The following is a 27,411-nucleotide window of genomic DNA, read 5'->3' as shown; positions in this document are numbered from 1 at the left end:
ATCTCCTATTTTTAAACGCTTTTTAGCTTTATAGTCAAGATGTAAAAAGTCAATAATATTAAAGACGATTTTGTTAATTTTGAAGATTTTTCAGATGTATTAAAGTCAATTTGATTTTAATAAATCGACTTTTTCTTTCATGTTAGGATACCCAAATTTAAGTCGATCACTTAACTATACAGACCAAACGACTACATTGAAAAGTCTATCGACTTTTGGACGAGGAAGAAATTTATGTTAGAGAAATGCGTCTTTTATACTAAGCAAAATTAGCATTAAAGACATGAAATCTTTGGCCCCACGACAATATTTTTTGCAGTGTAGAGATATAATCTTACATTGAAGTAATGATCAATTGCAACACATCGCTTGGTAAATTCCAGAAAATATTATTGCTCACAAAAACTTACAGCCTATTTCTGATATTCGAATTCTAGTCTTTGTTATCATCCAAAACAAAAATCAGCTTATTTCGGGTTCTCTAAGCTCTATCTAAACGACAAGTGAGACGAAAATGCATGCGAACTTAAACGTAACGTTACCACTACATTTGGCTTTCTCTAAATCGATTTGTGTCGAACAGAAATGTCAAATCCACTCACTTTGCACAAAACGTTCGTTTTGTGGAAATTGCATTCATAAATAACGAAAAACCCAATGCTTGATAAAATGATTAACGTTTTTAGTGCAAAGATATGTTTTAGATATAGTTTATATCGATCATTGAAATAATTGAAAGATATGGTAATATTACCATTTGACAGTAAAGGTGGGTACTAAGTTCGAGTTTAGCCTCTAAAATCAAAACTAAATATTCAAAAACAGAATAAAATGATACATTCTTGCAAATGCAAAAATTGAAAATGTTTATTTTCGGTGAAATGAATTAGTAAAGAAAAGCATTAGCGTAGCTTGACAATTTTCCTAGGGGGGCGGTCTACAGCCCCCAGCTAAAAATTAATAGACTGAACTTTTGGTTCAATTAATTATTTTAACTACACAGGAAGTTTTTTTAATTCAATGGTTTATAACTCGGTTTCTTTCATATTTTAATGGGTATTATTATTTTTTTTTTCAAGTAGGTTAAAAAGAAAGAAGAAAATGGTACAAATTATTCAAATTTCGCCTGAAAAATGCTAATTTCATTCTATATAATTTTTGAAAATATTCCAGGCAAACGTTTCACATAAGTATTGGAATGCATTAAAAATTATAAAAAATGATTTATTTGGGAAAATATCAAACATTTTTAAATTCACATTCAAAACACTGAATTCGGATCACACCCTTAGAAGTGATGGAAATTCAGTGCTACGGCGGAAATGGTCGACATCCGTCCTATGTCAAGTTCATATTACAGTCATCGCTTATTCTCTAAATTTGCACCACTCCCCGACCCAAAAAGAAAGGCTTCACAATTTTTTTGGTGACGCTGTTTTGCAGCATTATTAATATATGAATTTATGAAACAATAGTTTTAATATCAATTACTATTTTTTAATTAAATTGACTAAAAATTAGATAATCATAAGGATCAGACTTCAAACATTCGCTTATAATAATGAAACTAACTTACAATTAAGAAGACAATGTTAGAAAATAAAGCTATACATTGCCATAGGCAACCCAAGTAATTCGAATGTGCATAAAAGTCTTTAGCGCAACTTTCTATATATTTACTTGTTTAATTTTATATAAAAACAATGGAAAATCGTAAATAACTTTTAAACTTCTGGGGGGAGGGGGCTAAAATTTTTCTAGGGGGTCTAAGCCCCCTCCCCAGAGGCCTTCCTATGCTTATGAAGAAAAGTAAACATGAAAAAATGGTCAATATAGCGCGATAATGCCAACTTAATACTGGCCTTAAAGGTGAGTACTACTCGTATGTTCGCTTTTTTCACCAAAACACTTAATTACACTCTTAGAAAAATATGTTTTTCATATGTTCCGATATAAACAAAATGTGTTTCGGGCACAATTTTAAAACACAATATATTTAAGTGTAAACATGTAATGTTCCTAAACTAACACTAAATGTTTGGGACATCTATGTTAATATGTTAGAATATATTATGTTTGGGGCATGAATGTTTCATAAAAATCATATGTGTGAATGCAAACATATATAAATTTACAAATTTCGACTAAACATACATATGGTGTGATATTTTATTCAAAGCGACAGAGAGAGTATAGAGAAAGAAATAGAGATGGAAACCGGGAGAGTTGACGAAAGATATCAACATAACAGCGAAAGAATCAAAAGAGAACAATTTCTGTGAAACCGCTTGTATGTTGTTTCGGAAAACTGTTTTATGATAAGGCCAAAAATTTGATATGCTTATGTCTAAATATTATTTAATTTGAATAAAAAGAATGGACATTCGGAACCAAGAGAATAGACATTTGAAAAACAAACAGCATATGTTTTCGCCTTGAGAGCAGCATTTTATGTATGTGCGGACATGTGTTTTGTTTATCATTTTGGCATTATGGCCACAATTTTTTTCTTGGTTTGTTACAAGAAATCAGGGGTCTTCATAAAAATAATGAAAGGGCACTATACTCTTTTTAGAGTTGGGACAGTAAAATGAAATAAGGAGGAAATAGTGAAAAATTACACAGTAAAATGTATAAAAACAAAGTTTAGTTCCTTTTTATTAATAAGTAGTCCACGAGGAGTTCAAATATAAAAATTCGAGTTTTGCTAAAACAATTTAAAAAGTTTACTTTCTTTAAAATGAATTATTAAAGAAAAATAAAAGGCATTTTAGAGCGATGGTGTTAAATGCCAGTAAAAAACTGTTCACGCCTAAATAAATGTATGTTTATATTATAAAATTATTTATGTATGTTTATACTCGACTCCACGTTCTTCTTTTGTTGGAGTTTTTGAATTCCTTCCAAATTTTAAAGTTTTGTACCAAAAACAGTTTTTTGTTACAAAATTGTTATTTTTGCAATAAAAAAATAATATTTTATCCAAAAATCAGTCAATTTCGTTTATATCAAGCACTGTTACTGACTATAAATCTTTAATAACCCACATTTCGAAGTTTCATTATAAAAATTTAATATAGTAAAAATATAAATGTGTAAATTAAAACAAAAAGAAGTGTTCGGTCGGAGCAGGGATTGAACCCACGACCCTTTGCATGCAAGGCAGACATGCTAACCACTGCTCCACGTGGCAAATAAATGTATGTTTCTGTTAAATAATGTTATGTTTGCATGGGCTCGTGGGCGCTGCAAACTATGCTATATAAATGTACCTTATAACGATAATTATCTGCTGGTGACCAGAACAGCTACGTAGCCCAGTGGATAGTGTGTTGGCTTACAAACTGTATGGTCCTCGGTTCGATTCTCCGTGCAGGCGAAAGGTAAAATTTAAAAAAATTATAAAAGTGATAAATTTCTTCAACATTATTTGCATTACAGAAAAAGGTGCCAAGAACAAAAATATTTCGTGGAAGTGAAAATAACGAGTATCTTAGAGAATGAGCACAATCGTCTTTGGGAAAAAAATTCTTCCAAGCATATAATATTTTTGGGCTCAAAATGCTTCCAAACATATAATATGTTCACATAAAACAAACATATTAATGTTTCGGCAGTATCCAATAATATATGTGATTCCTGCAAAATATGTTTAGAGCATATGTTAAAGAAGCGATTTTTTTTTGAGGGTGTAGAAATGCAAAAATAGATACGAAGATGATTATATTTTTATCAAATCTTCTTAAATTATGGATGGAAAAGCTTTAAAGCAATGATTTCGTAACTCTTTCTCTTATTAAATTAATAGATTTAAAAAAGTAACCGTGAAAAAAGCTGATTTTCGGCTCGAAAACCGAACATAGTACCCACTTTAACGTAAGACTTGCGAACGAACGAAACGAAGTTAAAAAAAAAAACCCAACTCTAGACGAAATCGAGTTACTACCGTTCGTTCTCAATTTCTTTTTATGATACGTGAACAAAGAAATCAACAGATAAACAACATGATGCACTATGCATAGAGACCCGATTTCTCAGAATTGAGTAAATATGGCATAGTGACACATTTAATGCCAATTACTAGGAGACCTATGTTCGAAGCACATATCCCTTTTGAGTAAGAATTCACACCTTTAATTTAATTTGCAAATTTCGTTTTAGGTAAAAAAGTTTGCTTACACTGAAAAAACAGTGAACCCACCAGGAAGAAAACTTTCGGTTAATTTTAGAAAATTTTGAATATTTGTAGAAAATTTTGAACTAAACAGTATTACAAACGTTGGCATCACGCCGATGTCATAAAAATAAGTAAATATTTTTCGACAAATTCAAGAAAATTTATTAGACATAACTAAGTTTTTTCAATTGTTAAAGAAAATTTTGTAGTTCGAAGGAAAAACTTGGAGTTCAAAATTGCAAGAATGTCTTTAGTGGCATACGAAGTTCATGATGGACGCCTTTTTGGTAAAATTTACAAATTTAAAGAAATTCTGAACTATTTTGTGGAATACACGAATTTAGTTAATCTTTATGCTTCATTTGAGTATATTTTTCCCCGGTTTTAGTTAATTTAACTAACGTAAACAAAAAATTATTAAAGTAAAGGCAACTTTCTCCAAACATAATAATTCCATGAACTAAGATAAAGTTAAATTGGCTTTAGTGAAATAGAGAGTTCACTTTTTTTTTTGAGTGTACATAGATATTTTATAATAAACGTAAGAAGAGTCCAAAATTTAATGAAATTATCAGTACTTTTGAAAATTAAATTAATTATATAATCTTCTGATTCCATAAACTTGCCTGGCTATATTGTTGAAAGTTTTAACGAGTTTGTCAGCGTCTCTAACATTACAACTAGCAAAAATTTCGCAGCAGTATGTGAGGATAGGAGTTAAATATGTTTTTGCCAATAGCATTCTGATTTTGAATGGAGTAAAATATTGGGTTAACCATAGGTTTCGCAGTTCGGCATACACACTTGCGCACGCCATGTATATATGGTCAGTCCAGCTGAGATGTTCATTAAATACAACTCCCAAATTTTTTGCCTTGGGCACAATTTCAATGCGGGTGCCCCCTAGGTGTATATAAACATCTCTAATCTCAACATACTTTCTACGAACAATCATTGCTTTTGACTTTCTAGGGTTCAATAAAAGTCCATTTTTACTTGCCCATTGCAATATATTTGAGAGATCGTGGTTTACCATAGAAATGCAATCTTCAAGCATTGAAATTTTGGATGAAATAAATAATTGTACATCATCCGCGTACATTCTGACGCCACAGTGTCGCAACGACGAAGATTGACCATGATGTACAGTAAATTGTTGACGGCCTTTTAGGTAGGAACCTAAAAGGTTCCCAGATTTAAAGCAACAAAGGTCCCCAAAATATGTTATGTTCTTATTTTAAGAAAGTCGCATCCTTGGCTCGGAATCAATATCAAAATCTGTAAGGGAAGGTCAAAATCTTTGCTGGCACTTTCCAAAAGCTACCATAACTAACTGTTTTGCAGTTTCCAGTGTTTTGCCTCAATCAAATTGACAAAAATATATTTTCTCTTTGTTGTTTAGACTGATATTGTAGTTTAGCCAACTTATTCTTCCATATTTGCACACTGTTAGAAAAATATGTTTTTCATATGTTCCGATATAAACAAAATGTGTTTCGGGCAAAATTTTAAAACACAATATATTTAAGTGCAAACATGTAATGTTCCTAAAGTAACACTAAATGTTTGGGACATCTATGTTAATACACAGAAAAAAAGTGTCTTGTAAATTTAAGGACCATTTTAACTTTCACATAGTTCAACAAATTTACTGTAAAATAGTTCATTTTTCGTAACCACAACGAAAATTAACTTAGCTAATGGAAAACTTTAAAAATTCAGTAAATGTTTTTTAGTTCACTAACTACGAAATGGGAAGGATTTTTCCTTAAATAAATTTCCAACACAGTAGTTAATGCATCGTTGATTCTATTATAAAAATACATGGGCAATATAAAAATCTTACTACGAAATGTGGACAATTTACTAAGAAAAAATTTTGTATCGAAAAAAATTTTTGTAGTAAAAATTAACTTAACGACATTACCGATTCGTATGATGGCTACCTACAGATTATTTCCCTTTTTATCATAAGTTGGAGTGTTTTTCCTCACATTGAAAATTGTAGATAAAGTAGAATAAAAAGTAGTTAATAAAGGGTGATTCTTTTGAGGTTAGGATTTTCATGCATTAGTATTTGACAGATCACGTGGGATTTCAGACATGGTGTCAAAGAGAAAGATGCTCAGTATGCTTTGACATTTCATCATGAATAGCCGAACGATCTGCCACAACGTCGAATTTTCAGTGAATGGGCCCTAGAAAAGTTGGCAGAAAATCCGCTTTTTTATCGACAAATTTTGTTCAGCGATGAGGCTCATTTCTGGTTGAATGGCTACGTAAATAAGCAAAATTGCCGCATTTGGAGTGAAGAGCAACCAGAAGCCGTTCAAGATTCAACGTTACGGTGAATGGCGATCGCTATCGTTCGATGCTAACAAACTTTTTGTTGCCAAAAATGGAAGAACTGAACTTGGTTGACATGTGGTTTCAACAAGATGGCGCTACATGCCACACAGCTCGCGATTCTATGGCCATTTTGAGGGAAAACTTCGGAGAACAATTCATCTCAAGAAATGGACCGGTAAGTTGGCCACCAAGATCATGCGATTTGACGCCTTTAGACTATTTTTTGTGGGGCTACGTCAAGTCTAAAGTCTACAGAAATAAGCCAGCAACTATTCCAGCTTTGGAAGACAACATTTCCGAAGAAATTCGGGCTATTCCGGCCGAAATGCTCGAAAAAGTTGCCCAAAATTGGACTTTCCGAATGGACCACCTAAGACGCAGCCGCGGTCAACATTTAAATGAAATTATCTTCAACAAGTAAATGTCATGGACCAATCTAACGTTTCAAATAAAGAACCGATGAGATTTTGCAAATTTTATGCGTTTTTTTTAAAAAAAAAAGTTATCAAGCTCTTAACAAATCACCCTTTACAATCCTTGACGAGTGTATATCTTTTTTTATAGCTTCCTCATAAAATTGGTATATATTTTACCGTAACTTATAGATAGAATTCCAACTAATCAATAAACGTGCTACTGGAAAATGAAGTGAGAAGAGAGTAATGAAATCATTCCATCATGTGAGGGAGTTTTTAAGAGACATTTTGTGTATATCTCGTATGATTGTTTGTGTTTGTATTGCGAATTTTATGCTGTTGTTGGTTGTTTTGATTTGTGTGTTGTTGGTATCTTTTGTGGTGAGAGTTGTTTTCTTGCAGTAGCGAGATCAGAAAGGGATCGTGTGTGTGTGGAGTTGTTTTTCTTTACGGCAGGTATGGATCCTTTATGACTATTTGTGTCTTTGAGTTTTATTGCTGCATTCAGTTATGTTGATGCATTTATGAAGTGCACACGTGGATTTAATTTTGCAAAATTGTACGTGCGGTATTGGTGTTTATTAATGAAAATACATTTATTTCGAAACATTTTAGAAACTGAGAAGTGAATGATGTGATGTTAGAGAAATCAAAATTAATTGATAAAAAAAACACAAATAACAGATTAAGGAACTGTATATTTCTGTTAATAGTTTAAAATTAGTGCAGATTTTTAATTGATTTACATAAAAAATATACAACATGAGTGGTAATAGGATGATCTCTATTTATTCTACATCTGGATCACAGGTTGGAGATGCAACCAGTTTTTTGAATCTATATTTTTTATGTTACAGCAATTCCTACAGGTGAATACTAAGTTCGAGCTTAGCCGCTAAAATTAAAAATAAATCACTAAGAAAAGTATAAAATTATACGTCTTCGATACAAATTTAAATATAACTTGATGGAGAATAGCCCAAACCAAGTTTTTTATAAAGATTATTTTTTTATAATGGATTATTAAAGAAAACTTACCATGAAAATTGCGATTTTAGCCTCTAAACTCGAACTTAATATCCTCCTTAAATACTAAATGCTATACTAACAAGTGGAAATTATGTCTAATTTTATAATATTTTTTATTTCAAATATATTCTGAGAATAATTTCAAAAACGTCCCATTAGTCCATGGATATGATTCCAATAATGTACCTACTGGATGGATTTTTCAATGTGGTAAGTTTTTCTATAAACGATATTTTGTCCGTTTTTAATAAATTTCAAAATTTCAATTCATTAAAAAATAATTATTTAAAATTTCAGGTAGACAGGTCTTGCAATGCTAATTTTTTTGAATATTCTTAATGTTTAATGCTAACTAAGCTGATATTCCTATTGGCTCTAGGAAATCTCTTGAAAACCGTAAGTTAAAAATCAATATGAACGATAGAATTTGATAATATTTTTCTTATATTTTGTATACCTTTGCAATTTCAAATGCTTATAAAACAAATCCACCCAACAAAAGTTAGCCAAAATCGATTAAATTGGACAACAATTCAATGAATATAGCAACTTATGCCACATATATCTTTCATATGGATACACCCTCAAAAAAATCGCTTCTCTAACATATGTTCCAAACATATTTTGCAGGAAACACATATATTATTCGATACTGCCGAAACATTAATATGTTTGTTTTATGTGAACATATTATATGTTTGGAAGCATTTTGAGCCCAAAAATTGTATATGCTTGGAAGAATTTTCCCCAAAGATGATTGTGCTCATTCCCTCACATAATTTTCACTTCCACGATATTTTTTAGTTCTTGGCACAATTTTATAAATTTTTTAAATTTTACCTTTCGCCTAGACGGAGAATCGAACCGAGGAGCATACAGTTTGTAAGCCAACACACTATCCACTGGGCTACGTAGCTGTTATAGTCACCAGTAGACAATTATCGTTATAAGTTACATTTATTAGCATAGTTTGCAGCGCCCACGAGCCCATGCAAACATAACATTATTTAACATAAACATACATTTGTTTGCCACGTGGTGCAGTGGTTAGCATGTCTGCCTTGCATGCAAAGGGTCGTGGGTTCAATCCCTGCTCCGACCGAACATTTTTTTTAATTTACACATTTATATTTATACTAAATTAACTTTTTATAATGAAACTTGATATAAACGAAATGGACTGAGCTTTTGGATAAAATATTATTTTTTATTGGAAAAATAACAATTTTGTAACAGAAAACTGTTTTTGGTATAAAAGTTTGAAATTTTGGAAGGAAATCAAAAACTCTAACAAACGAAGAACGTGGATTCGAGTTTAAACATACATAAATAATTTCGTAATATACACATAAATTTATTTAAGCGTGAACAGTTTTTTACTAGCATTTAACACCATTTTAAATGCACTTAAAACTGATCGTGTTTTGCACTTAATTTCATTTTTACCTTTAAGGCCGGTATTAAGTTGGCATTATCACTCTAAAATGACCCCGTTTTGCCTTTTACTTTTCTTTAATAATTCTTTTTAAAGAAAATAAACTTTTTCAAATGTGTTAGCTGCAAAACTCGAACTTAATGTCCGCTTTTATATTTGAAGGTGTCCGTCAACTCCTCTTGGACTACTTATTCATAAAGAGGTACTAAACTTTGTTTTTATACATTTTACTTTAATTTTTTAATTAATTTTTCACTATTTCCCCCTTTTTTCATTTTACTGTCCCAACTCTAAAAAGAGTATAGTGCCCTTTCGTTATTTTTGTATATTTTCCACCGTTTTTTAAATTTCCTTTGCCTGAATATTTTGACTTACTCCGCGTACGTACCGATTTCTTTTAACGAACAAAACACATGTCCAAACTTACATAAAATGCTGCTCTCAAGGCGAAAACACATGCTGTTTTTCTTTTTACTCCGAATACTAAGCATATCATAAAACAGTTTTCCGAAACAACATACAAGCGGTTTCACAGAAATTGCTCTCTTTTGATTCTCTCGCTGTGTTATGTTGATATCTTTCGTCAACCCTCCCGATTTCCATCTCTATTTTAAGTGCATTTAAGTGCAAACATATAATGTTCCTAAACTAACACTAAATGTTTGGGACACATATGTTAATATTTTAGAATATATTATGTTTGGGGCATGAATGTTTCATAAAAATCATATGTGTGAATGCAAACATATATAAATTTACAAATTTCGACTAAACATACATATGTTGTGATATTTTATTCAGAGAGCGACAGAGGGAGAGTATAGAGATGGAAACCGGGAGAGTTGACGAAAGATATCAACATAACACAGCGAAAGAATCAAAAGAGAACAATTTCTGTGAAACCGCTTGTATGTTGTTTCGGAAAACTGTTTTATGATAAGGCCAAAAATTTGATATGCCTAAGTCTAAATATTATTTAATTTGAATAAAGAGAATAGACATTCGGAACCAAGAGAATAGACATTTAAAAGACAAACAGCATATGTTTTCGCCTTGAGAGCAGCATTGTATGTATGTGTGAACATGTGTTTTGTTTATCATTTTGGCATTATGGGCATAATTTTTTTCTTGGTTCGTTAAAAGAAATCAGGGGTCTTCATAAAAATAACGAAAGGGCACTGTACTCTTTTTAGAGTTGGGACAGTAAAATCAAATAAGGAGGAAATAGTGAAAAATTACACAGTAAAATGTATAAAAACAAAGTTTAGTTCCTCTTTATTAATAAGTAGTCCACGAGGAGTTAACGGACACCTTCAAATATAAAAGCGGACATTAAGTTCAAGTTTTGCAGCTAAAGGCATTTTAGAGCGATGGTGTTAAATGCTAGTAAAAAACTGTTCACGCCTAAATAAATTTATGTTTATATTATTCTTTTGTTAGTTAGTTAGTTTTTGAATTCCTTCCAAATTTTAAAGTTTTGTACCAAAAAACATTTTTTTGTTACAAAATTGTTATTTTTGCAATAAAAAAATAATATTTTATCCAAAAATCAGTCAATTTCGTTTATATCAAGCACTGTTACTGACTTTAAATCTTTAATAACCCACATTTCGAAGTTTCATTATAAAAATTTAATATAGTATAAATATAAATGTGTAAATTAAAAAAAAGTGTTCGGTCGGAGCAGGGTTTGAGCCCACGACCCTTTGCATGCAAGGCAGTCATGTTAACCACTGCTCCACGTGGCAAACAAATGTATGTTTCTGTGAAATAATGTTATGTTTGCATGGGCTCGTGGGCGCTGCAAACTATGCTATATAAATGTAACTTATAACGATAATTATCTACACGCAAAAAAAATAATTCTTTCCTCCCAAACGAAATTTTAGACAAACAAAGTTCGTTTCTCATTTGCTTTTCGCTGGAAGGAAGTGTATTTGGAAGAAAAGTATATACTTTTTGTGATAAAAGTTTATTCTTTTCCAGGATGTAAAAACAATTTCATAAAGACAAACTCAAAAAAAAAACATTGTTTTCTTGCTAATTGCATTTTCCCTCACATCCACGAGGTTTTTTTAGTGCTTAACACCTTTTCCTGTAATACCAACAATGTAGACGAAATTATACGATTTGATAATTTTTTTAAATTTTTTTACCTTTCGCCTGGACGGAGAATCGAACCGCGGACCATGCACTTTGTAAGCCAACACACTAAGCTATGTACCTGTTATGGTCATCAATAGATAAATATCCATATAAGTTATATTTATATAGCATAGCTTGCGGCGCCCACGAACCGAATAAACAAAGTTTATTTAACAGAAACAAACATTTAGTTTGGCACCGTGGAGCCGTGGTTGCTACGTCCGACGTGCATGCCACGGGTCGTGGGTTCGCTCCCTGCTTCGACCAAAGTTTTTTTTTGTTTTTTACATATATTCCAGATATGTTCGGAAGATTCCGACAAAATGTTCAACATTACATTGTAGTATATTAAATTTTGAACTGTAAAATGTGTCTTATTAAAGACCTAAAGTCAGAAAAGAACAGTGTTTGATATAAACGAAATGGACTGTAGTGTTGTTTCAAAAATAACTTTTTTTATTAAAAAATTAACACTTTGTAACAAACGAATTTTTTTTTTGTGATAAAAGTTTATACTTTTCGAAGCAATTCAAAATACTCTAACAAAAGAAAAACGTTTACGGTACACGTTTTCCAAACGTTTTGTTTCTTTGCGTGTACTGGTGACTATAACAGCTACGTAGTCCAGTGGAAAGTGTGTTGGCTTATAAACTGTATGGTCCTCGGTTCGATTCTCCGTGCAGGCGGAAGGTAAAAATTAAAAAATTTATAAAAGTGAATAATTTCTTCAACATTATTTGTATTACAGAAAAATTGGCACCTTTTACTAAAATATTTCGTGGAAGTGAAAATCACAAAAAAATCGCTTCTTTAACATATGTTCCAATCATATTTTGCAGGAAGCACATATATTATTGGATACTGCCGAAACATTAATATGTTTGTTTTATGTGAACATATTATATGTTTGGAAGCATTTTGAGCCCAAAAATATTATATGCTTGGAAGAATTTTTCGCAAGACGATTGTGCTCATTCCCTAACATACTCGTAACTTTCACTTCCACGAAATATTTTAGTTTTTGGCACCTTTTTCTGTAATACAAATAATGTTAAAGATATTATTCACTTTTATAAATTTTTTAAATTTTACCTTTCGCCTGCACGGAGAATCGAACCGAGGACCATACAGTTTGTAAGCCAACACACTATCCACGGGGCTACGTGGCTGTTATAGTTAGCTGTTATAATTATCGTTATAAGTTACATTTATATAGCATAGTGTGCAGCGCCCACGAGCCCATGCAAACATAACATTATTTAACAGAAACATACATTTGTTTGCCACGTGGAGCAGTGGTTAGCATGTCTGCCTTGCATGCAAAGGGTCATGGGTTCAATCCCTGCTCCGACCGAACATTTTTTTAATATTTATATTTATACTATATTAAATTTTTATTATGAAACTTCGAAATGTGGGTTATTAAAGATTTATAGTCAATAACAGTGTTTGATAGAAACGAAATTGACAGATTTTTGGATAAAATATTATTTTTTTATTGCAAAAATAACAATTTTGTAACAAAAAACTGTTTTTGGTACAAAACTTTAAAATTTGGAAGGAATTCAAAAACTCTAACAAAAGAAGAACGTGGAGTCGAGTATAAACATACATAAATAATTTTATAATATAAACATAAATTTATTTAGGCGCGAACAGTTTTTTACTAGCATTTAACACCATCGCTCCAAAATGCCTTTTATTTTTCTTTAATAATTCATTTGAAAGAAAATAAACTTTTTAAATAGTTTTAGCTGTAAAACTCGAAAGTAATGTCCGCTTCTATATTTGAAGGTGTCCGTCAACTCCTCGTGGACTACATATTAATAAAAAGGAACTAAACTTTGTTTTTATACATTTTACTGTGTAATTTTTCACTATTTCCTCCTTATTTCATTTGACTGTCCCAACTCTAAAAAGAGTATAGTGCCCTTTCGTTATTTTTATGAAGACCCCTGATTTCTTTTAACGAACAAAAAAAAATTGTGTCCATAATGCCAAAATGATAAAGAAAACACATACATAAAATGCTGCTCTCAAGGCGAAAACATATGCTGTTTGTTTTTCAAATGTCTATTCTCTTGGTTCCGAATGTCTATTCTCTTTATTCAAATTAAATAATATTTAGACTTAAGCATATCAAATTTTTGGCCTTATCATAAAACAGTTTTCCGAAACAACATACAAGCGGTTTCACAGAAATTGTTCTCTTTTGATTCTTTCGCTGTGTTATGTTGATATCTTTCGTCAAATCTCCCGGCTTCCATCTCTATACTCTCCCTCTGTCGCTCTCTGAATAAAATATCACAACATATGTATGTTTAGTCGAAATTTCTAAATTTATATATGTTTGCATTCACACATATGATTTTTATGAAACATTCATGGCCCAAACATAATATATTCTAACATATTAACATAGATGTCCCACACATTTAGTGTTAGTTTAGGAACATTACATGTTTGAACTTAAATGTATTGTGTTTTAAAATTTTGCCCGAAACACATTTTGTTTATATCGGAACATATGAAAAACATATTTTTCTAACAGTGTAGCCGTTTTATGTTTTCCCTAGGCATTATTCTGAAAATGTGCAATTATAACACTTTACTTAGATTAGGGAGGGAACAAAACATTGGGAATGGATTAGACTTTAAAGGTTCTCTTCAAAACAACTACACAGAAAAAAGTAAACTCTTTTATGAGAAGAATAAACTTACGCAAAATGTTAACTAAATTATTTTACATTATTAATTATTATATTTGTAAAAATACTGCCAGTACTTCAAAGTCCAATTTTATCCCCTTCGCTATTGTTGGCTCTTAAGTGGCTCTGTGATGGGGGAAGATGTCCCAAAAAGAAACTATACCAAGAAAGAAAGTGCCTTCGGAACTAAAGGAAAAAATGTTCATCAATTTAGTTTACCCAATTTATTTCCATTAAGTTACATTTTTGTTTAAAATAATAAAATTTACTTGATTCAGTAAAAAAATCCTAAACTGAAAGCAGTTAGGAATAGTTCATTAACTAGAATAAGGCATGGAATTTAACTAATACTGTTTTCTTCGCTGGGTATAAGAATTTACTACTGAACAAGAAAATTTTATTCACCGATAAGAAAGCATTCGTAAAAATAAACAAAAACCGAACTAAAACCAAGTTTCCTCAAAATTAGTAAAATTTCTTATAAAATGATAATTCTGACTTCCTTTATTATAGAAAGCTTATCATATATATGAATAACACTTGGCATAGAAAAATATTTTAGTTCATTCGTACTAAGAAGTATTCAATCCTTACAAAACTTAAGGAAACACACTTGTTAGAATATAGGAAATTTTCCTATATTTCTTTTATCTACCTGTAATCGATAACTGTCATCGATGAATGTATGTTTGCGCGTGGGTTGTTTTTTTAGTTGGAATCGCGTTGTTATGGTATACGGAGGGATTGTTAAAAAATAATATAGTAAAATAATATAATAAATAACAAATAAAATATATGAAATATTTGTTATTTTAAATTGGTGAGAAAAAATTATGCTCGTGATGGTGCATAAAGAAAGTAAACAGAATAACAACCCCTTCATTCGTCTTCATTTTGGAATCTTCAATTAACAGGTAACATTCAGTGACGCTAACCATTTGTGAAAAATTGGTTTATAACTTTTTATATTTGTATGTATTGAAATTGTAAAAGGAGGACAAAATCGTTAGCCAGCAACTTATTAAAAGTGAAAGGTACAAGAAGAAGGAAAAATGCGTTTTACAGTTGATGACATTACATGGAAATAGGAAATAGTGGAATAATAAACTAATATTTCAAGGCCAGTCGATGCTGTTGATTCTTAATAAATATAGTTAATATATTAATAAAACGTGTATTTTTTTGAAGAAAAAATTGCCTTTATAAATAAATAAAATTGTATTTAAAAACGAAGATAAGCAGTTCTAAGTTTGAAGTAAAAGGTTTACCACAAATATGTAAGATTTGCCCCCATGAATGAAAAACATTCAATAAAATCATTCCATATATGAATTCAATTCAGTTAAATTTTTTCATTCTGTAGTATAGTGGTACATAAATATAGGAAAATGTAAACTAATATATGGAATGCATTCAACCTAATTTCACCGAAAATCACATCGTTAAAAAAAATAAAAATGTCTTTGGCGCTATACGAAGTTCAACTTTCTTCACAATTAGTTAATTTTAATTTAAAGAAGGGTCACTTTTTTCTGGGTGTATCAAAGTATTTTACCATCATTATTGTTAGAGGAGTCATTTTGATATTTTGTGAAAAACCAAGAGGAAAGAAATTCTTATAAGTTGTTTGAATAAAACCGAAAAAAAATCAGTGCTAAAACATTGTTACTGCACTTAAAATTGTAAAATTCCAAATGGAATAAAGTGATATTTTTCTTAGGTATTTTTCCAAAGATGCTGCTCGATCAAGGACAAATACACTGGCTGATAGAAGCTGATACATCAGCAGAATGTTGCAGAACTGCAACTTTTAACTCAACATCAAGCCTTATTAATGTAAAACATTATGTTCAATGTGATCTTATTCGTATAATATTATACATGGAAGAATGTAAATATTTATTAATAAAAAAATTTAAACCATAATATATTATGATATTAAATGAGAGAAGTACTAACAATAAAGAATTTATATTCAAAGTAATAAACATGTAAACAATGCTTTACTTGACCATAATGATTCTTTTCAAATTTTCTTAAAATTCACTTTGTATAACAAATTAAAGGGGCTCTAATTAGATTCGTTTTAAATTTATGTATCTAAAAAGACACCTAATAATTGCATAGGTTTATATGGGGGATTTTTAATGAACCAATATATACTAATTATACGAGGGCAGTTCGGAAACTTCTTAGCCTAGCACAAAAAGTGCGGTATAAAGAGAAAAAAGTTAAGTGTTTTGGAAACATCCATCCCTGTTATGAACACATGTTAAATTTTGTTTCGATCTGGCAACTCCTTCATATAGAAACAGGTGTTCAAAAAACGCATCCCTAAGTTTTTTACAATGGAAAAATTAGAAATGCGTACTGTCATTAAATATTAACATAAAAAAGGTTTATCGGGACAAAAAATTCATAATGATATGGTGAATGTGTTAGGTGAAACTGTTCCTTCATATGCAACAGTAAAAATTTGGGTTGATGAATTTAAACGTGGTCGTACAAGCATTGAAGATGAACCACGTAGTGGACATCCAAAAACAGCACGTAGTGGACATCCAAAAACAGCAACAACAACAGAAATTGTACAATCCCACGGCGGCGGGTTCTACGCACCGGATTGACCCGATGGATAGCAACCATCGGCCAGCGGCTGCCACCTCAGTGTACGTGTTGTCTCGTCCGTTTTTTCGTGTTGGAGAAGGTGCATCCCGGGGAGCCTTCTCCGCCTGCTTTTGGTCCGAGCCGGGATAGAGGAAAACCCCGGACCATGGTACTGTGCCGTCTGCCGAAATCGAATTCACCATCGCTCGGTTTCGGTGAGGTGTAACCGGTGCATGGAATGGGTGCACTTCCGGAACTGCTCCGGCCTAACATCGCTGCGGGAGTATAGTCAAACTGACTTCGTGGCAGGATGCTGTGCCAATGACAGCAGCAGTGGGTCATCTGATTATGTGACCCCACCGACTTCTCCCGCACAACAATATTCTCCGCCGCAGCATCTTACACCGAATATTGTTGTACCAGTGCATCATTTTTGCAATTTAATTGCAACGGGCTCCGTGGTAAGATTAGTGAGATCGTAGACTTTATGAATCGGAAAAGGATAAGGGTCGCGGCGATCCAGGAAACAAAGCTGAATCCCACCTGCAGCCTACGACATTGTGATGGGTACAATGTCCTACGGAAGGATCGCACAAGAAATGGAGGTGGTGGCCTGGCTTTCATATTACACCGTTCCGTGCAGTATAGACCTATCACGCTTGTGTGGGGGTAGCAGTTAAGTGTGGGGCTGCCGAGATAGAGCTATACAATGTGTACATACCGCCGGTTGGTAGCTGTGCTCCAGGTTATAGCCCAAACATTGAGTGGTTGTTGAGCGGGCATAACCGATTGGTTCTAGAAGATTTTAATGACCACCATGAACTTTGGCATTCTCTCCTGGGTAATGACCAGAGGGGCATAGCTTTGGCAGAGCAGATTGACGACTCCACATTTTGCACGGTGAACGAAGTGGCCCCCACGAGAATTATGGGTGACTGCAGCAGTTCGCCAGATTTATCGTTAGCATCGCCTGGTCTGATAAATGACGTCTCCTGGCAACCCGTCATTTCATTGGGTTCGGACCACCTCCCCATAATTCTCACCATCAACCGACCCTCCGATTTCATAACCTCTGAACGCCGGACGTTTATTAATCAAAAGAAAGCCAACTGGGAAGGCTTCAGAGAATACACCGATCGCCGCTTCAGTGAGCTCCCATCCCCCTCACATGTTCATGTTGCCCAGAGGGAGTTCCGGGACATCATCAACGCAGCAGCCGCTCGCTTCATACCCGCTGGTCGAATTGCCCAAGTGAGGCCCAACTTCCCAGCCGAAGCGGCGGGACTCGCAGACGAGCGTGATGAACGCCGTCCTGCTAACCCTGCTGATCCTAGAATCAGAGAACTAAATCTAGAGATTAGTAAGATAGTCGACGAGCACAAGCGTAACACTTGGTTAGAGCACCTGAAGCAATGTAACTTAGGAACAGGAACTGGTAAATTGTGGTCAACAGTTAGAGCCCTCTCGAACCCCTCCACAAGGGATGATGGGATTTCAGTCACATTTGGCGACGTGACTGTGACTGATCCGAAGAGGTGCGCCAACTACTTCAACCGACAGTTTGTCGAGCATCCCGAGAGTGATAGAGCGAAAAGGAGAGCCACCCGTCGTGTACGTGGTCTCCGAGCCGATGACACACCACAATTTACTGCAGCCGAAGTTACCAATGTCATCAACAGCGCGAAACCATCTAAGGCGCTGGGCCCTGACGGAATTTCAATGCTAATGCTGAAGCATCTGGGAATACTGGGAGTTGAGTACCTGACCAGACTCCTCAATTTGTCTTTGGAATCACACATTATACCCGATGTCTGGAAAATGAGAAGGGTGATTCCACTACTGAAACCGGGCAAAGATTCGAGCAAAGGTGAATCGTACAGACCGATATCCCTTCTTTCGCCAGTAGCCAAGACACTTGAGGCATTACTCCTCCCCAGCCTTGTGGAGAATTTTCCAGCTGCCCACCATCAACATGGATTCCGTAAGGTACATAGTACGACCACAGCCTTACATGCCATTTCGACACACATTAATAAGGGACTTAACCAGCCCAGGCCGTGTCATAGGACGGTCCTCGTGGCGCTTGACCTATCGAAAGCATTCGATACGATCAACCATGCCACATTATTTGAGGACATCGAGAATACGTCCCTACCGGCAGGAGCGAAGCGTTGGGTGCTGAATTATATGTGTGGACGCCAGTCGTACGTGGAATTCAGGGACAGAAAGTCAAGACCTCGTAGAGTTAAACAGGGAGTTCCCCAAGGTGGGGTGATATCTCCGGCACTGTTTAACCTCTACATGTCCTCGATTCCAACCCCTCCTGACGGCGTCGAGATTGTATCATATGCGGATGACTGTACAATCTTGGCATCTGGGCCCAATGTTGATGACATTTGCGATCGGTTGAACGTCTACATAGCTAATCTTACCAGTTATTTCACTGCGAGAAACTTGAGGATATCCCCCACCAAATCCTCAGCCACACTATTTACTACATGGACGGCAGAAGTGCGCAGGCAGTTGAATATCAGAGTCGATGGAGTAATAATTCCGACCACAAATTACCCCAAGATTCTTGGGGTCACATTCGACAGCCTTTTTAGGTCATCTGCCCATGCCACTGCAATTTGTAATAAGCCCCGTGGTAGAAACAAGGTCCTCAAGTCACTTGCCGGCAGTACTTGGGGTGCGGACAAAGAAACCTTGCTAACTACTTATAAGGCAATTGGCCGGTCAGTGGTAAACTATGCAGCGCCAGTGTGGACACCGCAGACCAGTGATACGCAGTGGAATAACATACAAACCTGCCAGAACGCTGCTCTTAGAACTGCGACTGGGTGTCTCCGCAGCACACCCCTGGATCACCTTTATGTGGAGACAAAGATCATCCCTGTGCGAAGACACAACTACATGTTGTCAAAGCAGTATCTCCTGGGTTGTTATCGCAGTAATCATCCAAACTACCATCTTATGGATACACAACCACCACCCAGGAACGTAAGGGTTGATATACATAATCTAGAGCGCGAGATCCAGCGCTATAAAAGAGAGCCTCTAGATCAAGCAGCGTACCAGGCAGGTTTGAACAGGATTCATGAGGATACTGTAGCTGAAGCGGTGAGAAGCTACAAGGGTAATCCTGTTCTTGGAGTCCGACCACCGCCCATAGCACCGGAGGAAAGAGACCTCCCACGGCAGACTAGGGTAGTTTTGGCCCAATTAAGATCAGGCAAGTGCAGCCGCCTCAATTCCTACTTATCGGTGATTGATAGCAGCGTAGCTGACGTTTGTCCCATTTGCAACCAAGGGCCACACGACACGCGTCATCTTTTCTCTTGCCCAGCCAAACCAACCCGACTTACCACCAGATCACTCTGATCTGCCAACAAGCTGATGTACCAAGCGTATAACATGAAATGGATGAGCTCACAATAAACTGTTACAACAACAACAACAACAGAAATTGTAGCCAAAGTGCATGGTATGGTATTAAATGATCGACGAATAAATGTGCGTGAAATTGTTAATATCATGGGCATCTCAAATGATCGAGTCCATTTAATTTTGCATGAAGAACTACAGATGAAAAAGCTTTCTGCAAGATAGGTGCCGCATTTGTTAACAGTCGATCAAAAACGCATAAGATCGTTTTAAGCGAAATAAAATGGATTTTAAGCGTCGTTGCATAACTGTTGATGAGACATGGATCCACCAGTATACTCCAGAGACAAAAGAACAATCCAAACAATGGACTGAAGCTGGAGGAAGTGCCCCAAAGAAGGCAAAAACAATTCAATCGGCTGGTAAGATTATGGCAACGGGTTTTTGGGACTTTTTATTGATTGACTATCTGTAAAAGGGTAAAACAATAAATTCAGAGTACTATTGCTACCCTTTGGATCAATTAAATGTACAAATTCGAGAAAAAGTCCTGGCTTATAACACAAAAAAATAATTCTTCATCAAGACAACGCACCAGTGCACAAGAGTGTTTTAACAATGGCTAAAATCCACCAATTAAAGTACGAGTTGCTTGACCACCCACCTTATTCTCCTGATTTAGCTCCCAGTGGCTTTTACTTGTTTCCAAATCAACAAAAAATCCTTGTCGGCAAGCGTTTTACCTCAAATGAAGGTGCAATTACAGTTGTAAACCACTATTTTGAAGACCTTGAGGAAAACTATTTTAATCAAGGGATAGAATTGCTAGAAAAGCGTTGAACTAAGTGTATTGAAGTTTCAGGAGATTATATTGAAAAATAAAAATATTTTTGAAAAACTAACTATTCTCTTTCATTGATAGGCTAAGAAGTTTCTGATAAAAACTGTGACGAAAAGCATGACTTATGCCAAATCAAATTACTATGGTACCAAGTCCAGAAACGCCTTCGACAGCAAATCAAAATGGAAAGTAATACGAAATATTGGAATTGGCAGAAAAAATAATAATATTAGAAGCTCTGTGGATATTAATAAAATGAATGATGATTTTGCACGAATAAACACTGCGCAGCCACTGACTGACATATACAGATACTCACCATTTTCGGCACACCTCTTTATGGTCCCATTTTAAGACAAATTGGATAAAAACTACATTTTTAGAAGCTCAAGAAGTAAAATCGGGAAATCGGTCTATATAGAGGCTATACCAAACAAGTATATACGGCCGTAAGTTCAACCAGACCGAAGCTTATGTACCCACCACCATGGATTGCGTAGAAACTTCTTCTAAACACTGCCATCCACAATCGAATTACTTGAGTTGCGGTAACGCTTGCCGATGGCAGGGTATATTTAAACCTCCTAACACTAATTGTAAGTAAGTCCATACGTGGTATATATTAAATCAAAAAATACCGATTAAATACGTATGTAATTCAGTTTGACAAAGTTTTCTATAGAAATAAAGTTCTGACAAAATCTTCTATAGAAATAAAATTTTATACAAATAAAATTTTGACAAAAATTTCTATAGAAATAAAATTTTGACAAAATTTGCTATAGAAATGAAATTTTAACAAAATATTCTATAGAAATAAAATTTTAACAAAATTTTGACTAAATTTTATTTCTATAGACAATGGAAATAACATTTTGGCGAAAGTTTCTATAGAAATAAAATTTTGGTAGATTGTTTTTGGCTCGAGTGGCAACCATGCACCCTCAAAAAATCGCTTCTTTAACATATGTTCCAAACATATTTTGCAGGAAGCACATATATTATTGGATACTGCCGAAACATTAATATGTTTGTTTTATGTGAACATATTATATGTTTGGGAGCATTTTGAGCCAAAAATATTATATGCTTGGAAGAATTTTTCCCAAACACGATTGTGCTCATTCCCTAACATACTCGTAATTTTCACTTCCACGATTTTTTTAGTTCTTGGCACCTTTTTCTGTAATACAAATAATATTGAAGAAATTATTCACTTTTATAAATTTTTTAATTTTTACCTTTAACCTGCACGGAGAATCGTACCGAGGACCATACAGTTTGTAAGCCAACACACTATCCACTGGGCTACGTAGCTGTTCTGGTCACCAGCAGATAATTATCGTTATAAGGTACATTTATCTAGCATAGTTTGCAGCGCCCACGAGCTCATGCAAACATAACATTATTTCACAGAAACATACATTTGTTTGCCACGTGGAGCAGTGGTTAGCATGTCTGCCTTGCATGCAAAGGGTCGTGGGTTCAATCCCTGTTCCAACCGAACACTTTTTTTTTTCACATGTATATTTATACTATATTAAATTTTTATAATGAAACTTCGAAATGTGGGTTATTAAAGATTTATAGTGAGTAACAGTGCTTGATATAAACGAAATTGACAGATTTTTGGATAAAATATTATTTTTTATTGCAAAAATAACAATTTTGTAACAAAAAACTGTTTTTGGTACAAAACTTTAAAATTTGGAAGGAATTCAAAAACTAACAAAAGAAGAACGTGGAGTCGAGTATAAACATACATATATAATTTTATAATATAAACATAAATTTATTTAGGCGTGAACAGTTTTTTACTAGCATTTAACACCATCGCTCTAAAATGCCTTTTATTTTTCTTTAACAATTCATTTTAAAGAAAATAAACTTTTTAAATTGTTTTAGCTGTAAAACTCGAACTTAATGCCCGCTTTTATATTTGAAGGTGTCCGTCAACTCCTCGTGGACTACTTATTAATAAAGAGGAACTAAACTTTGTTTTTATACATTGTACTGTGTAATTTTTCACTATTTCCTCCTTATTTCATTTTACTGTCCCAACTCTAAAAAGAGTATAGTGCCCTTTCGTTATTTTTATGAAGACCCCTGATTTCTTTTAACGAACCAAGAAAAAAATTGTGCCCATAATGCCAAAATGATAAACAAAACACATGTCCACACATACATACAATGCTGCTCTCAAGGCGAAAACATATGCTGTTTGTCTTTTAAATGTCTATTCTCTTGGTTCCGAATGTCTATTCTCTTTATTCAAATTAAATAATATTTAGACTTAGGCATATCAAATTTTTGGCCTTATCATAAAACAGTTTTCCGAAACAACATACAAGCGGTTTCACAGAAATTGTTCTCTTTTGATTCTTTCGCTGTGTTATGTTGATATCTTTCGTCAACTCTCCCGGTTTCCATCTCTATACTCTCCCTCTGTCGCTCTCTGAATAAAATATCACAACATATGTATGTTTAGTCGAAATTTGTAAATTTATATATGTTTGCATTCACACATATGATTTTTATGAAACATTCATGCCCCAAACATAATATATTCTAACATATTAACATATGTGTCCCAAACATTTAGTGTTAGTTTAGGAACATTATATGTTTGCACTTAAATGCACTTAAAATAGAGATGGAAATCGGGAGGGTTGACGAAATATATCAACATAACACAGCGAGAGAATCAAAAGAGAGCAATTTCTGTGAAACCGCTTGTATGTTGTTTCGGAAAACTGTTTTATGATATGCTTAGTATTCGGAGTAAAAAGAAAAACAGCATGTGTTTTCGCCTTGAGAGCAGCATTTTATGTAAGTTTGGACATGTGTTTTGTTCGTTAAAAGAAATCGGTACGTACGCGGAGTAAGTCAAAATATTCAGGCAAAGGAAATTTAAAAAACGGTGGAAAATATACAAAAATAACGAAAGGGCACTATACTCTTTTTAGAGTTGGGACAGTAAAATGAAAAAAGGGGGAAATAGTGAAAAATTAATTAAAAAATTAAAGTAAAATGTATAAAAACAAAGTTTAGTACCACTTTATGAATAAGTAGTCCAAGAGGAGTTGACGGACACCTTCAAATATAAAAGCGGACATTAAGTTCGAGTTTTGCAGCTAACACATTTGAAAAAGTTTATTTTCTTTAAAAAGAATTATTAAAGAAAAGTAAAAGGCAAAACGGGGTCATTTTAGAGTGATAATGCCAACTTAATACCGGCCTTAAAGGTAAAAATGAAATTAAGTGCAAAACACGATCAGTTTTAAGTGCATTTAAAATGGTGTCAAATGCTAGTAAAAAACTGTTCACGCTTAAATAAATTTATGTGTATATTACGAAATTATTTATGTATGTTTAAACTCGACTCCACATTCTTCGTTTGTTAGAGTTTTTGATTTCCTTCCAAAATTTCAAACTTTTATACCAAAAACAGTTTTCTGTTACAAAATTGTTATTTTTCCAATAAAAAATAATATTTTATCCAAAAGCTCAGTCCATTTCGTTTATATCAAGTTTCATTATAAAAAGTTAATTTAGTATAAATATAAATGTGTAAATTAAAAAAATGTTCGGTCGGAGCAGGGATTGAACCCACGACCCTTTGCATGCAAGGCAGACATGCTAACCACTGCACCACGTGGCAAACAAATGTATGTTTATGTTAAATAATGTTATGTTTGCATGGGCTCGTGGGCGCTGCAAACAATGCTAATAAATGTAACTTATAACGATAATTGTCTACTGGTGACTATAACAGCTACGTAGCCCAGTGGATAGTGTGTTGGCTTACAAACTGTAAAATTTATAAAATTGTGCCAAGAACTAAAAAATATCGTGGAAGTGAAAATTATGTGAGGGAATGAGCACAATCATCTTTGAGGAAAATTCTTCCAAGCATATACAATTTTTGGGCTCAAAATGCTTCCAAACATATAATATGTTCACATAAAACAAACATATTAATGTTTCGGCAGTATCCAATAATATATGTGCCTCCTGCAAAATATGTTTGGATCATATGTTAAAGAAGCGATTTTTTTTAGGGTGTAGGATCAAAACATTATTAAACGCGCGAAAAACAAATCTGCTATTTATTGATGGAATGGAATTTAGGTTAGGTTATATATAGCCCCCATATAAACCGATCCCCCGATTTGGCTTGTGGAGCCTCTAAGAGAAGCAAATTTCATCCGATCCGGCTGAAATTTGGTACATTGTGTTAGTATATGGTCTCTAACAACCATGCAAAAATTGGTCCACATCGGTCAATAATTATATATATCCCCCGTATAAACCGATCACCAGATTTGACCTCCGGAGCCTCTTGGAAGACCAAAATTCATCTGATTCTGTTGAAATTTGGTACGTGGTGTTAATATATGGCCTCAAACTCCCATGCAAAATTTGGTCGATATCGGTCCATAATTATATATAGGCCCCATATAACCGATCCCCAGATTTGAACTCCGGAGCCCCTTGGAAGTGCAAAATTCATCTGATTCAGTTGAAATTTGGTACGTGGTGTTAATATATGGCCTCAAACTCCCATGCAAAAATTGGTCGATATCGGTCCATAATTATATATAGGCCCCATATAAACCGATTCCCAGATTTGACCTCCGGAGCCCCTTGGAAGAGCAAAATTCTCCGCATTCGGTTGAAATTTGGTACGTGATGTAAGTATATGGTATCCAACAACCATGCAGGAATTGGTTCCTATCATTCCATAATTATATATAGCTCCCATATAAACCGATCCCCAGATTTGACCTCCGGTGCCTTTTGATGAAGCAAAATTCATCCGATCTGGTTGAAATTTGGTACGTGGTGGTAGTATATGATATTTAGCAACCATGCCAAAAGTGGTCCATATCAGTTCATAATCATATAAAGCCGCCATATAAACCGATCCCGAAATTTGGTTTTGGAGCCTCTTGGAGGAGCAAATTTCATCCGAGTGAGTTGAAATTTGTACATTGTGCTAATAAAGGGTGATTCTTTTGAGGTTAGGATTTTCATGCATTAGTATTTGACAGATCACGTGGGATTTCAGACATGGTGTCAAAGAGAAAGATGCTCAGTATGCTTTGACATTTCATCATGAATAGACTTACTAACGAGCCACAACGTCGAATTTTCAGTGAATGGGCCCTAGAAAAGTTGGCAGAAAATCCGCTTTTTTATCGACAAATTTTGTTCAGCGATGAGGCTCATTTCTGGTTGAATGGCTACGTAAATAAGCAAAATTGCCGCATTTGGAGTGAAGAGCAACCAGAAGCCGTTCAAGAACTGCCCATGCATCCCGAAAAATGCACTGTTTGGTGTGGTTTCTACGCTGGTGGAATCATTGGACCGTATTTTTTCAAAGATGCTGTTGGACGCAACGTTACGGTGAATGGCGATCGCTATCGTTCGATGCTAACAAACTTTTTGTTGCCAAAAATGGAAGAACTGAACTTGGTTGACATGTGGTTTCAACAAGATGGCGCTACATGCCACACAGCTCGCGATTCTATGGCCATTTTGAGGGAAAACTTCGGAGAACAATTCATCTCAAGAAATGGACCGGTAAGTTGGCCACCAAGATCATGCGATTTGACGCCTTTAGACTATTTTTTGTGGGGCTACGTCAAGTCTAAAGTCTACAGAAATAAGCCAGCAACTATTCCAGCTTTGGAAGACAACATTTCCGAAGAAATTCGGGCTATTCCGGCCGAAATGCTCGAAAAAGTTGCCCAAAATTGGACTTTCCGAATGGACCACCTAAGACGCAGCCGCGGTCAACATTTAAATGAAATTATCTTCAAAAAGTAAATGTCATGGACCAATCTAACGTTTCAAATAAAGAACCGATGAGATTTTGCAAATTTTATGCGTTTTTTTTTAAAAAAAAGTTATCAAGCTCTTAACAAATCACCCTTTATAAGGCCGTTAACAACCATGCCTAACTAGGTCCATATCGGTCTATAGTTATATATAGCCCTCAGATAAATCGATCCCCAATCACACAAAAATTGGTCCATATCAAGTTCATAATTGTATATAGCCCCCATATAAGCGACCCCCATATTTCAATTCTGGCTCTCTACGTACCGTGCAAAAAGTCCATATCGATTCGTAATTATTTGTAGACTTAACTTTACATAACTTTTTGTCTAATATATACCACGTATGGACTAACTCACAATTTAGAAAACGATGTTAAGGAAGTTTAAGATACCACAACCCAAGTAATTCGATTGTGAATGACAGTCTTTCGTAGAAGTTTCTACGCAATCCATGGTGGAGGGTACTAAAGATTC

Source organism: Haematobia irritans, chromosome 2, assembly GCF_050003625.1.
Source record: "Haematobia irritans isolate KBUSLIRL chromosome 2, ASM5000362v1, whole genome shotgun sequence".
NCBI lineage: Eukaryota > Metazoa > Arthropoda > Insecta > Diptera > Muscidae > Haematobia > Haematobia irritans.
This window is presented reverse-complemented; position numbering follows the sequence as displayed.